The 12,958-nt window shown below is 37.5% G+C and overlaps 1 protein-coding gene across 3 annotated transcripts in view; it reads right to left on the bottom strand.

Annotated features, from left to right (window-relative positions):
- The window catches only part of Luzp2 (leucine zipper protein 2), a 371,192-nt gene that overhangs the window by 293,353 nt on the left and 64,881 nt on the right, over positions 1-12,958 (bottom strand). The window lies entirely within an intron of this gene.

The raw sequence follows: 12,958 nt of genomic DNA, 5'->3' as shown, positions 1-12,958 counted from the left end.
TACTCCATTGTGTAAATGTACCATAATTTCTGTATCCATTCCTCTGTTGAGGGACATCTGGGTTCTTTCCAGCTTCTGGCTATTATAAATAGGGGGGCCTGCATTTCTTTATGTTAATTTACAGTTATGTGCAAGCATTCCTATGTTGTTATCACTGTCAAATATTTACATTTTGGTTAAAGTCATGGAACTTTAAGAGATTCCATATAGTGTTTCTATTTTTGAGTTTGATTAATAATATCCATAACTCATTAAATTTTGCTCACAATGTTCACAAAACATGATTTTAAAAATTTCCATAGTGGATGTGCTATAAATAGTGGTTATATATACAAAGAAATGGAGAAATGGCGAAAATAAAAATCTGGGTAAATTATCAGATTAAAATGTCTGCCTCTCTTCTCACACAAGTAGGTTAAGCTATTATGCAACATGATTAACAAAAGTAAAACAGAGAATTGGAATGTCTAGCTTTATTTCAACTTAGTAGTTAAAAACTCAATTAACTACAGTTTTACAGAACAGAAATTGAGTGGCACAGAACTAGAAGATGGTTACAGAATCTCACATCATTGCATGGCCACAAAAACTTTAATCCCATTTAAACTCCAGTTTCGAATAAATTAAGTCACAGGAGATTGGAGTTGAGGTATGAGCTCATGTGTCTATAGGACACTATTTGAAAGGAGAGGTTCACATTTAGGTCTCATCTCACCAACAAAGTGTAAGCTGTACTTACATGTGAAAAGGAATGATGAATACTTATATGTGTGAAAGTCTGAAACTTTTACACAAGCCATTTCAGTCACCCCATGTGCTCCTCAAATATAATAGCTTCACTAAAAATACTAAAATCATGATTGATGAACATTTCAGTTTTCATGAGATAACCACTTGAATACATATTTTAGGAAGGAAATTAAATATAACCCAGAACATGTGAAGGGAAACAAAGGCACACATGAGATTATGGTGGCCGACTTGGCTTTTCATGAGTTACAGGCTAGTCATGAATGCTGCCATGTGGCATAGGGAAGAGACTAAGACAAAATTAATTATGTAGTGGGCAGATGAATCATAGAGGGGAAGACAAGAGTAGTTTTTCCTAGGCAACACAAAGGAGTTTGGTGGATGAAGTGGCTCAAAGATGGAATTTTTTGGGTAACCAGAGAGTAACCTTTCAGCAACCATCCGCTCCCTCTCAGTGGTGACATATGTAATGGGAATTAGTTCAGGAACTGAGTTTGGGGGTGGAAACTGTTAGCACATCCCACATTGGCAATTGAGAAAACTCATATGCTTGATTCAGTTCAGAAATAAAGTTATCTCCCACCAGAAACTCTTTTATTTTTTTCTAAACCTTAAATTCACAGGTATGTATTTCTCATATGCTTTTCAATTTATTGATGGTTAAAAAAAGTTCCCAGCTCAGATGGAGACCCAGTGTTTGACAGTTAACTACAGTGGCTAAGCCAGTTAATATAAGATAAGGCTATCTGTCAACCATCCAGGTCACTGACTTAGAAAGAGATGTGTAAGTGTACTGAAGAGCTTAGAGTATAAAAAATATGTGGCCATTTGGACACTCTAGACTTGACTGTAATTACTGGACCAATCTCTTCATTTGTTCCTGCCACTGGCAACAAGCTTGTCTCTGGAATTACTGCCTTGGAGGCAAAGACATCCCATTGTGCTGTCACCAGCTGCAACCTCTCTATGCTTCCTAAGAATCAACTTATGACATGCAAAACAAAGGAATCTGCCTGATTCCTGATTATCAAAACCTTCAGTTTCTCAGGATGATGCAATCATCTGCCTCATAGGCTTCTGTCAGCAAAATAGTATCTCTTTTCTCTGACTGTGATCAGCCGTCTTCTCTGCAAGCATTTGAAAATGCCATTTAGATTTCCCGGATATGTGCGAGGAGGTCTAATTCTACATTAGTCTCTCCCCACTTTCTCTCCCATCCAATCTGCCAATGTGTATTCATTTCTAATCCTGCTTGAAGAAGTAAATCACACTTCCGTTCCTATGAGGAGCCATTCCTCACACCTTCTGCTTTTCTGTTCCCAGATGTAGGGAACTCATCTACATTTAGGCAATTTCAACAGGATACAATCTCAGGTAAATAAGCTAGTACTTTTGTTTATTCACTTAGTGTACAGAGCCTTGTATGGTTTGGTATATGGATTAGTTGTGTCTGACTAAGTCATTTATTTTTATTTTTGACACAAGGATACATGTTAAAGAAAGCAATATGGGGTTATATTTAGAAATAACAATTAGTCATTAAGAGGTTATAAATTTGAAGGAGAGCAGAGGGGGAATCTATGAGAGGGTTTGGAGGGTATTGGTTAAGCTGTTTTCTAATGTAACTCTATGCAGGAAGTAAAGAGGAAAATAGAAGTCTGTGCAAAGGGATATGGCAAAAATAATGCAATTACCTTACCTACCCTTACTGCCTTACCTAGCACATTCTTAACACTCCAGGGATTTGCTAATTGTTGATCCTAAGTGACAAATGAGAGACCAAATGTCTTTCAGAAGTATGTCCTCTCTGTCTCTGGTAGACTCTGGCTACATTTTCATGCATGCATTTTCCTGAGCACAGACATGTTTAAAGCCACAGACTCCAATGTCCTAGGGGAAGCACTGGATTTCTAAACATGCAGGGTTCCTGCAGAATAAGGATTTATATTAAAGAAAATAAAACCAGATCTGACCATATATTGAACTACTTTAGGGCAACAGGCTGCATCAATAGTGTGTTGGTATTAAGGTAAATCTCTGGAAAAGGGACAATCCAACTGAAAGGCATACATGAGTTTATACAAAAGCTGTTGTAAATAGTACTTGCAGTTAAATATTTTATGTATAGATTTATGTATACATCTATGTTATGAATGCATGCTCATGTGATTTATAATATACACTTGATACTTCACTTTATATCTACTTTTTTGATTGCTTGTTTTTGTTTTTGTTTTGTTTTTTGATAAAGGGTTTCTCTGTTTAGCCCTGGCTGTCCTGGAACTCACTGTGTAGACCAGGCTGGCCTCAACTTCAGTAATCCTCCTGCTTCTGCTTCCCAAGTGCTGGGATTAAAAGCGTATACCACCACTGCCCAACTCATATCTACTCTTAACATCCTTGATATAAAACGTAATTTTCCTGACTCCATTAATTTCTCTTTTACCAATTTTCCTGTTCACATAACACCTGTGGGGTCAGCAAGGTGGCACAGCTACAAAGGCTCTTGCTGTCAAGGTCAATGGCCTAAATTATATACTCAGACCTACCTGGTGGAAGGAGAGGGGCAGACTCCAGCAAGTTGTCCTCTGTCTTAACGCTTGTGTCATGACATGTGTACTCCTTTGTCCACACACCAAAAATAATGTTAAAAAATAAATAAATCCTATATTGAGGTCACCACTTCATCCTTGAAATGATATCACACTTTTTTTTTTATATTTTTATTACATATTTTCCTCAATTACATTTCCAATACTATCCCAAAAGTCCCCCATAGCGCCCCCCACTTCCCTACCCACCCATTCCCATTCTTTTGGCCCTGGCATTCCCCTATATTGGGGCATATAAAGTTTGCAAGTCCAATGGGCCTCTCTTTCCATTGATGGCCGACTAGGCCATCTTTCGATACATATGCAGCTAGAGACAAGAGCTCCAGGGTTCTGGTTAGTACATGATATCACACTTTATCCATTCATTCATTAACGAGCAACTAAACTAATCTCACAGGGTATTTATTAATAATCATGGATGTGCAAGCATCTCTGAACTATGCTGACCAAGAAACACACATGCACACACATTTGAGTGATATAGCTGGGTAATATGATAGATTTGTTTTCATCTTCTTGAGAAAGGTTTGCCCTAATTTGCAAAGTGGTTATACTGATTTAGATGCTCCACAATAGTTAACAACATAATTATAAACTGGCATCCTCACCAGCATTGTTTGTTTTCTCAATGATCACAGGCCTGACTGGTGTAAAATGGAGTATCAGTGTGCATTGGCATGGGTTTACTTCGTGGATAACTCCTTTCATAATATATTTGTTAGCCAACAATCCTTCTTACAAGAACTCCATGCTTAGGTAAGTAAACATGGGTTGATTATTTTTTTCTGACTTTTAATTTCTTGAATTGCTTTTGTATTTAATTCTGGGTATTTGACCCCTGTTGATTTGAGACTCATTATAAGCAATGTTCCCTGTCTTGATTAGCCATAACGTGATCATAGAGTGCAACTGGACACAGCCTCCCAATGCTTTGACATTTTACTGAAAAAGCAAATTAGAAATTATCTGTGTCATTTTATAAAGATCCTGTTACCTCTATGGTGTCAGCACTGTGTTTCAGCAGCAGCTCTTTGTAATGGGATGGTTCCTGCAATTTCCTGCCCTACAATCTCTGTCTCAGACATCTCCTGGTGATTGCTGAACCTAAGGGAAGAATTTTAATCATTTCTAAGAGTCTCCAAGTAACAGAGAGTCTTTCTAAAAAAAAATTCTTATCTCACTAACAGAAAGATTCAGAACTTACTACTCATCAATGGAGTCCTGACTCAATTTTCTCAAATAATGTGACACCAAGCCACCCTACTAGCATTGACATTCACTTCCTTTTATAATCAATATTATATGCACCATGTAGCCTCCATTGTCTGCTTAAATTGACTATGGTGTGGCCATTCACTAATCTGTAAATGTCAAATACCACACAGATCCTGCTACTGGTGCAGAAATCCTGCTTGTCTCTAAGATGCTAGATTGAATGAACGATTTTTGATGTCTGGCTCACCCTGTTTGTCTCCAAAGATACTAACTGGACTTGGACTTTGATTTTACTAAATTAATTTTACACAGGATTGTATACTTTTCTAGGAAGTTAAAGATCGTTTTAAAAGTAGTTTTTGTTTGTCTTAAAGATTATATGTAAAACTCAAAATGGATATGAAATAATTAAATTGATCCCTCAAAAAAAAACATTGAATTATGTACAGTGTGCTTTAGTCTACAGTGGGCAAAAGACAGATATCTCCAGATATCCTGTGAGTTTATAGTACTACCATTTTTAAATACTACCATTTGTCCATAGAACACTTTGGCATGGTGTGTGGGGGTGTCTCAGTAACACAGAAGAATGCATATTTAGGTCGAATAACACACCCAACATGAATGCAGAGACTCAAATCACTAAGATGAACATGAAGTCTTTAATCACACCTACTGTAGATGTGGAACCTAAATAATAATACCACCAGTCTAAATGAGAATTATTCCAGAATGGACGCAGAGTCTCAATTCCTACTCCAGCCTGGATGTGGATTTGAAAATAAAACTCTGAATAGATGTGGAGCTTTGTGCTTGAGACTAGGGCTCTTATTTTGCTAAATACTTTCTTTCTCAACAACCAAAATTATTAAGCAACTTCACGTGGCTGGGGAGAAAAGTGAGGTAGGTGCAGAAGTCTGGCATGAAGCTGCTCCTTGTGCTGATTCTGAGATTGCCGCAAAGCCAAGGATCTGAATATTGACCGTTTAAATCCCACCTTCTCACGACATCTCCTCATTGAAATGAACAAAAGCTATCCTCTTCACAGCACTTAATTCTGTCGTGAAAAGCTTCTGGAACGTTCAGATTCCGGCTGCCTGATTTATCCATAGCCACTCTCGTCTTCCTAACTGACTTTTTTTGAAGCACAGATTCGTTTCTTACAATGCAACATTTCTATGTTGAAGCTAGATATCTTAAAGACAAAAATACCCCTGAGTACCAAGAAGCTGACAGCCGTACCTGCTTTTGAAGGACATTTCATCGGAAGAAATGGAGCTGTGTTGGGGTTTGAATTCTCATAAACTGAATTACTACTGACCTGAGCCTAATGTAAGCTGGTGACCTGGAAAAGCTTCCTGTCCTGGTGCCAATTAGTTCCTCAGTGTGTTGCTTCTGGGCCCTGGCTCAGAGCACCTGACATTTGAAAGCAATTAGAGGGCAGCAGGATCTGTAAACGGCAGTCCCCGTCAATACTCAACAGAGCTGAACCTCTGTACGTCAGCTTTTGCAATGGAAACCATCAGCTCTGCTCACAAACCATGACCTCCGGTTTTTCTGAGAATCTGAAAAAAGATTGCCCTTATATATTGACAAAGGTTAAAACTGGCTCTGTGAAGAGTTTGAGAGGGGTTTCATTTCCATCTGCTGAAAGCTATCTACTGAGGATCAGTAAGTGGATTCAAAAATCTATGCGGTCAATTCAAAATACCTCTTTTAACTTATCAGGCTCAATGCTCAGATAATGGTCCTTTAGTTAGGAGAGTTTAACATATGACAGGTGGGCAACTCGAATGCAATCTTCAGTTTTATTATAGCCAGTGTGGGAGAAACGGAGTAGGTCTACTGAAGAATGGGGGAGGGAGCTTTTCATCTGCCTTGCACCAGAATATGTCATTTAAGAGAAAAGTTTTGAGCACTCTGAAAATGCTGCAATGAACACCGAAGAGTAGCAATAGAAATGCCTTGTCTAAAGTTTCTAAGACTTATTAAGTTAAGTGTGTGTGTGTGTGTGTGTGTGTGTGTGTGTGTGTGTGTGTGTCTGTGTGTGTGTGTTTCTGATTGCACTATGTACAGAGATGGTTTTGTATCCTCTGAAGCCACAGTCACAAGTAGTTGTGAGTCATAGATCCTCTGTAAAAGTAGTACACACTCTTCATTGCTGGGCCATCTCTTTAGCTTCCTCTATACCTTTTCAAAGTTTGTATTTATGTGTATGTATGTGTGTTCATAAAAGTGAATGCCATGTGTGGGGGAGTGCCCTCAGAGCAGCAGATCATTTGGAGCTAGGCATACAGGAAGTTGAGAGCTTCCTGATACACATGGGATTGGAACTAAGTTCTTGTGGAAGAGCAGCTCTAAAATATGAAGCCATTTCTACATGCTTAATTTTTATTGAGATGTAGAACCACAAATATATATAAAGTAACTCCTGAAAATTCAATCCAGTTAGATACTGCCTTTCATACATTATCATGAGATTGACTTAATTCTGTCAAGGGTTGAGAGTGGTCGGTAGATTCTTCACAGTGCTGACAGAGATGTTATAAGGCTTCCTCTGTGACATTTCTATTTTCTCTTTTATTTCAAATTTATCACTTTCAAACACATAAATGAAAATTTTTTACTATTCAAGCAAAATTGAATGTATATTTTCATTCAAGTAAGAATTAATAATTTTGACTAACAATATGTGTCTTGTTTATTTTAAGCACTTTCAAGTGTCTAAGTAGCAGATATATACAGGGGTAACAGAACTACACAGCAACTTGTGCCTTCTGAAATACTATTTAGTGCATGGTTCCTATAGATGGCTCTTCCAGAGATGACCGTAACAACTACCCTTGCAAATTTCTTCCTTTGCTATAATGTTGCCAGTCCTTCAATGTGGAGTTTAAATTCACTCCTCTTTCAATGGAGCTTGCTTTCTAAAACTACTGTGGTAAAGCATGGAACAGTCTATGGTATGTCTGCATGTAGTAAGCTAAAAGTCATAGAGCATATCTGTGAAACATATAGAATACTCATGGGTTGGAAACCTCCTGAGTAGTCATCCCTAAGGTTGTGGGGTATCCAAGGTTGTGATGGCTGATTAAGCCATTCCCTTTGCCTAAAATTGCTGAGGTTCTCAGTGTCTGAATGTTTTAGTGTTGCTGTTAAAAATGTTCTAGACAAATCAAGCCCAATTAAGGGATACTCTACTTCAGCATCATGGAGAGAAGGCCAGTGGATTTCCCAACAGACTAACAGATACCTGAGTGATAACCATGATGGAAAACTACAAGAAATGCCTACAGTTGACATCTGGCTATCACCTCATGAGAAGCTCCAATGAAGTTCCGTTCTTCCCCACTAGCTTGACCAAGTAATTATGATTACTTTACTAATTTCTTACAGATAACAGAAACAATGGCACAAAATATGTACTGATAGAAATGAGCATGCATACACATGGTTAAATAATTATGAATATTCAAAACTGTATAAGGATTATACTGTTAGTTTAATTTAAGCATTTATTTAATGTCTAATTTATATAAATTTAATTTAAGTGTTTGAGTGGGGAATAGAACTGAAATAAATGAGATGTTTATAGGTGAAAAAGAAGCAGGGATGGTGAAGCATTTTAGTAAGAGTGCAACTAAAAGAGAGGGAATGCATGTAAGAATAAATAAAACAAGGAACGAAGACAAAGGTCGTCTGAAACAAGTCTTACAATAAACTGGATTTATCTGAGAGTGATCTATCTGGTAGATAGCTTAAGTAGGAGCAAGAAGAGAAGGCAAGAGCACCCCTGGAAATGTTTCCTGTCCAATCCCAGGGGTGTATTGCATGCAAGGTCTTCCTTAGAACTAAGGGAAGGTCATGCCTACAACTCAGTCAGTCATTTAAACCATCAGCTTTTCTATGAAGATTTGAACAGGGATAACCTGCCTTTGAAAGTTAAGTATCAGACTCAAAATTATTCAATTAAAGGAAAAATATGTGAGAGTTCATTTGAAGCAGCAGAGCACTGAAGAAGGATCCTGTTGACTGTTGTAACTGATATCAAAAGGACTCAATTCTTCAAAGTGTAGACATTTTACTGAAAGTCTCCTCTGTAATTCTTGTTCTCTTTGCATATCATTGTTGCACATGGCTCTTGCTTTTTAAGGGAACATTTCACTGTTATTTTCTGCACTAAATTGGTACTTATACTGTCAAAATATTTTATTCCTATTGTGAACCCTTTCAATCAGAATAGTAGCAATGATTCTGGCTTTCCCTTCAGCAAACCCCATTGCTTCATTGATAAGTGGATATTAGCCCAAAACTTAGGATACCCAAGATATAAGATACAATTTGATAAACGCATGAAACTCAAGAAGAATGAAGACCAAAGTGTGGACACTGTGCACCTTCTTAGAATTGGGAACAAAACACCCAGGGAAGGAGTTACAGAGACAAAGTTCGTAGCTGTGATGAAAGGATGGACCATTTAGAGACTGCTGTATCCAGGGATCCGTCCCATAATCAGCTTCTAAACGCTGACACCATTGCATACACTAGCAAGATTTTGCTGAAAGGACCCAAATATAGCTGTCTCTTGTGAGACGATGCCGGGGCCTAGCAAACACAGGAGTGGATGTTCACAGTCAGCTATTGGATGTATCACAGGGCTCCCAATGGAGAAGCTAGAGAAAGTACCCAAGGAGCTAAAGGGATCTGCAACCCTATTGTTGGAACAACATGATGTACTAACCAGAACCCTGGAGCTCTTGTCTCTAGCTGCATATGTATCGAAAGATGGCCTAGTCGGCCATCAATGGAAAGAGAGGCCCATTGGACTTGCAAACTTTATATGCCCCAATATAGGGGAATGCCAGGGCCAAAAGAATGGGAATGGGTGGGTAGGGAAGTGGGGGGTGCTATGGGGGACTTTTGGGATAGTATTGGAAATGTAATTGAGGAAAATATGTAATAAAAATATAAAAAAAAAAAAAAGAGTGCTACCCAGCCTATATTACAAATACTAAGGTTTAATGTTTAGAAGGCCATAAAAAGGTAGTAAGTATGATGAGAGACACTGGTCACAGTTTCTTTTTCTCATTTATAATCCTTACAGCCATGTTTACTGAAGAATAAATGAGAATTTAAAAAAATATCATAAAACATGTTTCCCCTTTATGAGCACACCTCATTGTGCTGACTCCCTAAATAAATGGCTGCATTTAACCGCATCTTAAAGCTGATGGCACTAAAGCTAGGAGGTTGTTGAAAAAAGTCAAAAACTCAGGCAAATTGTGAAACGGTTCTTAAACTCTAATTACTAAGAATCATGAAAGGAATAGATTTGACTGGGGGGAAGTGCTGCCAAACCTAGCAGAAAGAACTGGTATCAGACGGGCTAAATCTAAAGACCCTGGCACAGTGTCCCTATTAAGGCACTTAATGCTTACTTAGAGAACATTCACAGTGAAAAGTGCTGTCAGCTCAAACATCAGTGTACACAGAATGCTCTGGTTGCGTTTTCCAAGTCCTGCCTGTGTTACTTGCTTTCTCCCAAGTTCATATGTTAACATTCACAAACTGTACTATGCGAGCCCGTTTCCAAACAGTCATTATTGGCTGAAATGAACTGAGTGTCTTTTTATGTCCTGGTAATAATTGGACAGCACATCCTGAGCAATGAATGATTGTGGGGATGTCTTTAGTGGAGATCTTAGAAATAAATATTCAATAGTTATTCCTCCCTTTCATTTAATTGAATACCACATGTCAGCATATGGCCTTCCTTAGAGATGACTGAGCAAACATCACAGAATGGCATCTATTATTATCACATCGTTTTGGACAGCAGTGATAATGGAAATTACACATGACTCAAGGTCGTGAAATTGATCCAAGTTTGCTAGCTTGCTTTTGATTTAGAAATGACATATTTATCCCCTTCATAGAACACACCTAATGGCAAAGCCAAAACTAGACTGAAGTTAAGTCAGAGGGCCATAATCTCTACAAGTTCTTATTTCAATACTTTATGCTTATCTGTGAAACTACATGGAGAGAATCAGTAATTATTAGGCTTCCAAAGTGAGGGGAGACCAGTAATTGACTACACTTCTACTTTATATTGTCACAATACAACCCTGGAAACCAGACAGGCATTCTGGAGAAATTTGTGAAGCACCTAAGCATCATTTTGTCATACCTGATTCTGTCACATGTCTTATGTGTGTCACCCTGTTCAATTTGTGTTTTGTTAACTGATTTTGCCAAAATACATAGAGTACTGGGCAATCTTTTTTCGAAGACTACATATATTGCAAGTTTGTGATATCAACCAGATTATATAATTCAAAAATAATTTATTTATCTTTTTTACATGTTGAATCTCTACACATAATAAATAATAAATTTTGCTATAAAACTGAAAAATTTAAAGGTAATACCTAAGATACTCCTGGGAAAAATACACATTTTAGAGATGGCTTTAGGTGGCATGAACACAATCATGTATTTTCCACTTTGGATTTATTATTATGTTAAAAAACTAAATTAGTTAGACTTATATTGTTAAAAAAACAGGACCTATATAATTTTCAATAACAATATTCATATATTTTAAATGACCTTTAAAAGACTCTAATCATCATAACTTAGTACATTAAATGTTTTTCAAATATTTTTGACTGTGTCACAGGCAATGGTTGTAGTACTGGTCAATTAAATTATAACACTAACAAATATATTTTTCTCAATTTATGATAAGCAATAAGGTACTATCACCAGTAGCAATACAGATGTGTAAATGAGTTTCAATTCTGCTACCCCATATGAATAGTCAGGCCTGCTTTGCATATTTAAAATTCTACTAAAATTGTACATATGAAAGTATTGGTTCAAAGGAGTGAGGAGATGATGCGACTGAAACACGATTCTACAAAATATTCATATTTCTTGCCCATTGAATTGTGGGCACATATATAAGCCATGCAAATATTTATACCTGTGAATCAACAGAGAAAGTACTGTTCTATATACACATAAAAGAAACTCAAATGATTGTTATGCTGAGAACCTAGGTAGAACACTGAGTTTTCTAAGGAAGCATTCGACATTTCTAAACTACAGTCATTTGAGTTACTGCCAGGTCCTATCCAAGATTCCACATTAGAATTAGACAATATTCAGTTCAGGATTCGATAAGTTGAAAGGTTCTTGTAAAGCTTCTAATTATCAGCTGATTTTGAGAAACAAAAATAGGCCATGTGTCATGGTCATACTAGACATGAAGACATTTTCATGTAATTTTATGTAGGATCTTATCATTGCTGATAGCCTAAAATACCAATCTACTTTAAATACTTTGAAGAAAATAAAATGTCTCTTTTAGAATTTACAATCTAAGATTTAGTTTGAGGTGGGAATAATATTTGGGGTTGAATTGATGAGTCAGAAAGTAGAGGGACTTGTCACCAAGCCTAAGAATCAGAGTTCAAGTCCCAGGAACAGACATGGGGAATGGAAAGGAACAGCTCTCCCAAAGTTTCCTGTATACTTCATGCATGTGCCTTGGCATGCACTCCCCCACAACACACATGGAGAATAATATCACTAAAAATACTATTAAGTAATTTTTAGGGTCTCTGCATTGTCTATTCTTTCTTCAGTTCATAAAAGGCCAATTAAAATCTTCCCCACTCACAAACCAAGGTAAATGGAGTCTAAGATCATGACACCTTGAATTACAAGGTATTAAAATCACAGGCAATGGAACCAGTGGGCAGCAGGAACTGTTGAAGAGACAGTTTACTTCTCAATATTTACTGATAAGAACATCAAGCATGATACAGTTCCTAAAGAACTTGTCCACACATCATCTTACCCCCACAACAGTGAATAAGAAAAAAAAAAAAAGGCAATAAGGTAGCAACAAAGAATGAGTACTTTACAGTGGGTCATACAATAAAGACAAAGGTCAAAGAGAAAGGCAATTGAGATTTTTGACATGACAAATTAGAGACCAAAGGACTCCTCGGCTTGGTTTGGAAGCTAGATTGTGTTCCCATGCTCGAAATGGCACCACTAAGGGAATGGCATTCAGAATGTGCAGAGTTTACTGGAACAGAATAAAGGAGAGAACAAAATGTTTCCATTGTCAAATTGATAATCTATCTGCAAAGAATTGGTCTTAGCTGAAGAATAAGCAGGGTGGTGTGTGGTTTCTGCCTCTGCAAAGTACCAGGGTGACTTGAATAATGTTTGATATACAGGAAGAAAGTGGATCTGTTGCTAGGAATTCCTCCCCACTCTCTTCCTTCCTCTCCCCCTTCCTCCTTCTTTCTTCCTCCCATTTCCTTCCTTCCTTCCTTCCTTCCTTCCTTCCTTCCTTCCTTCCT

The sequence above is a fragment of the Mus caroli genome, chromosome 7, assembly GCF_900094665.2.
Source record: "Mus caroli chromosome 7, CAROLI_EIJ_v1.1, whole genome shotgun sequence".
In the NCBI taxonomy this organism is placed as follows: Eukaryota; Metazoa; Chordata; class Mammalia; order Rodentia; family Muridae; genus Mus; species Mus caroli.
The sequence above is the reverse complement of the archived record's forward strand: the minus strand, read 5'-3'. Positions and strand labels throughout refer to the sequence as shown.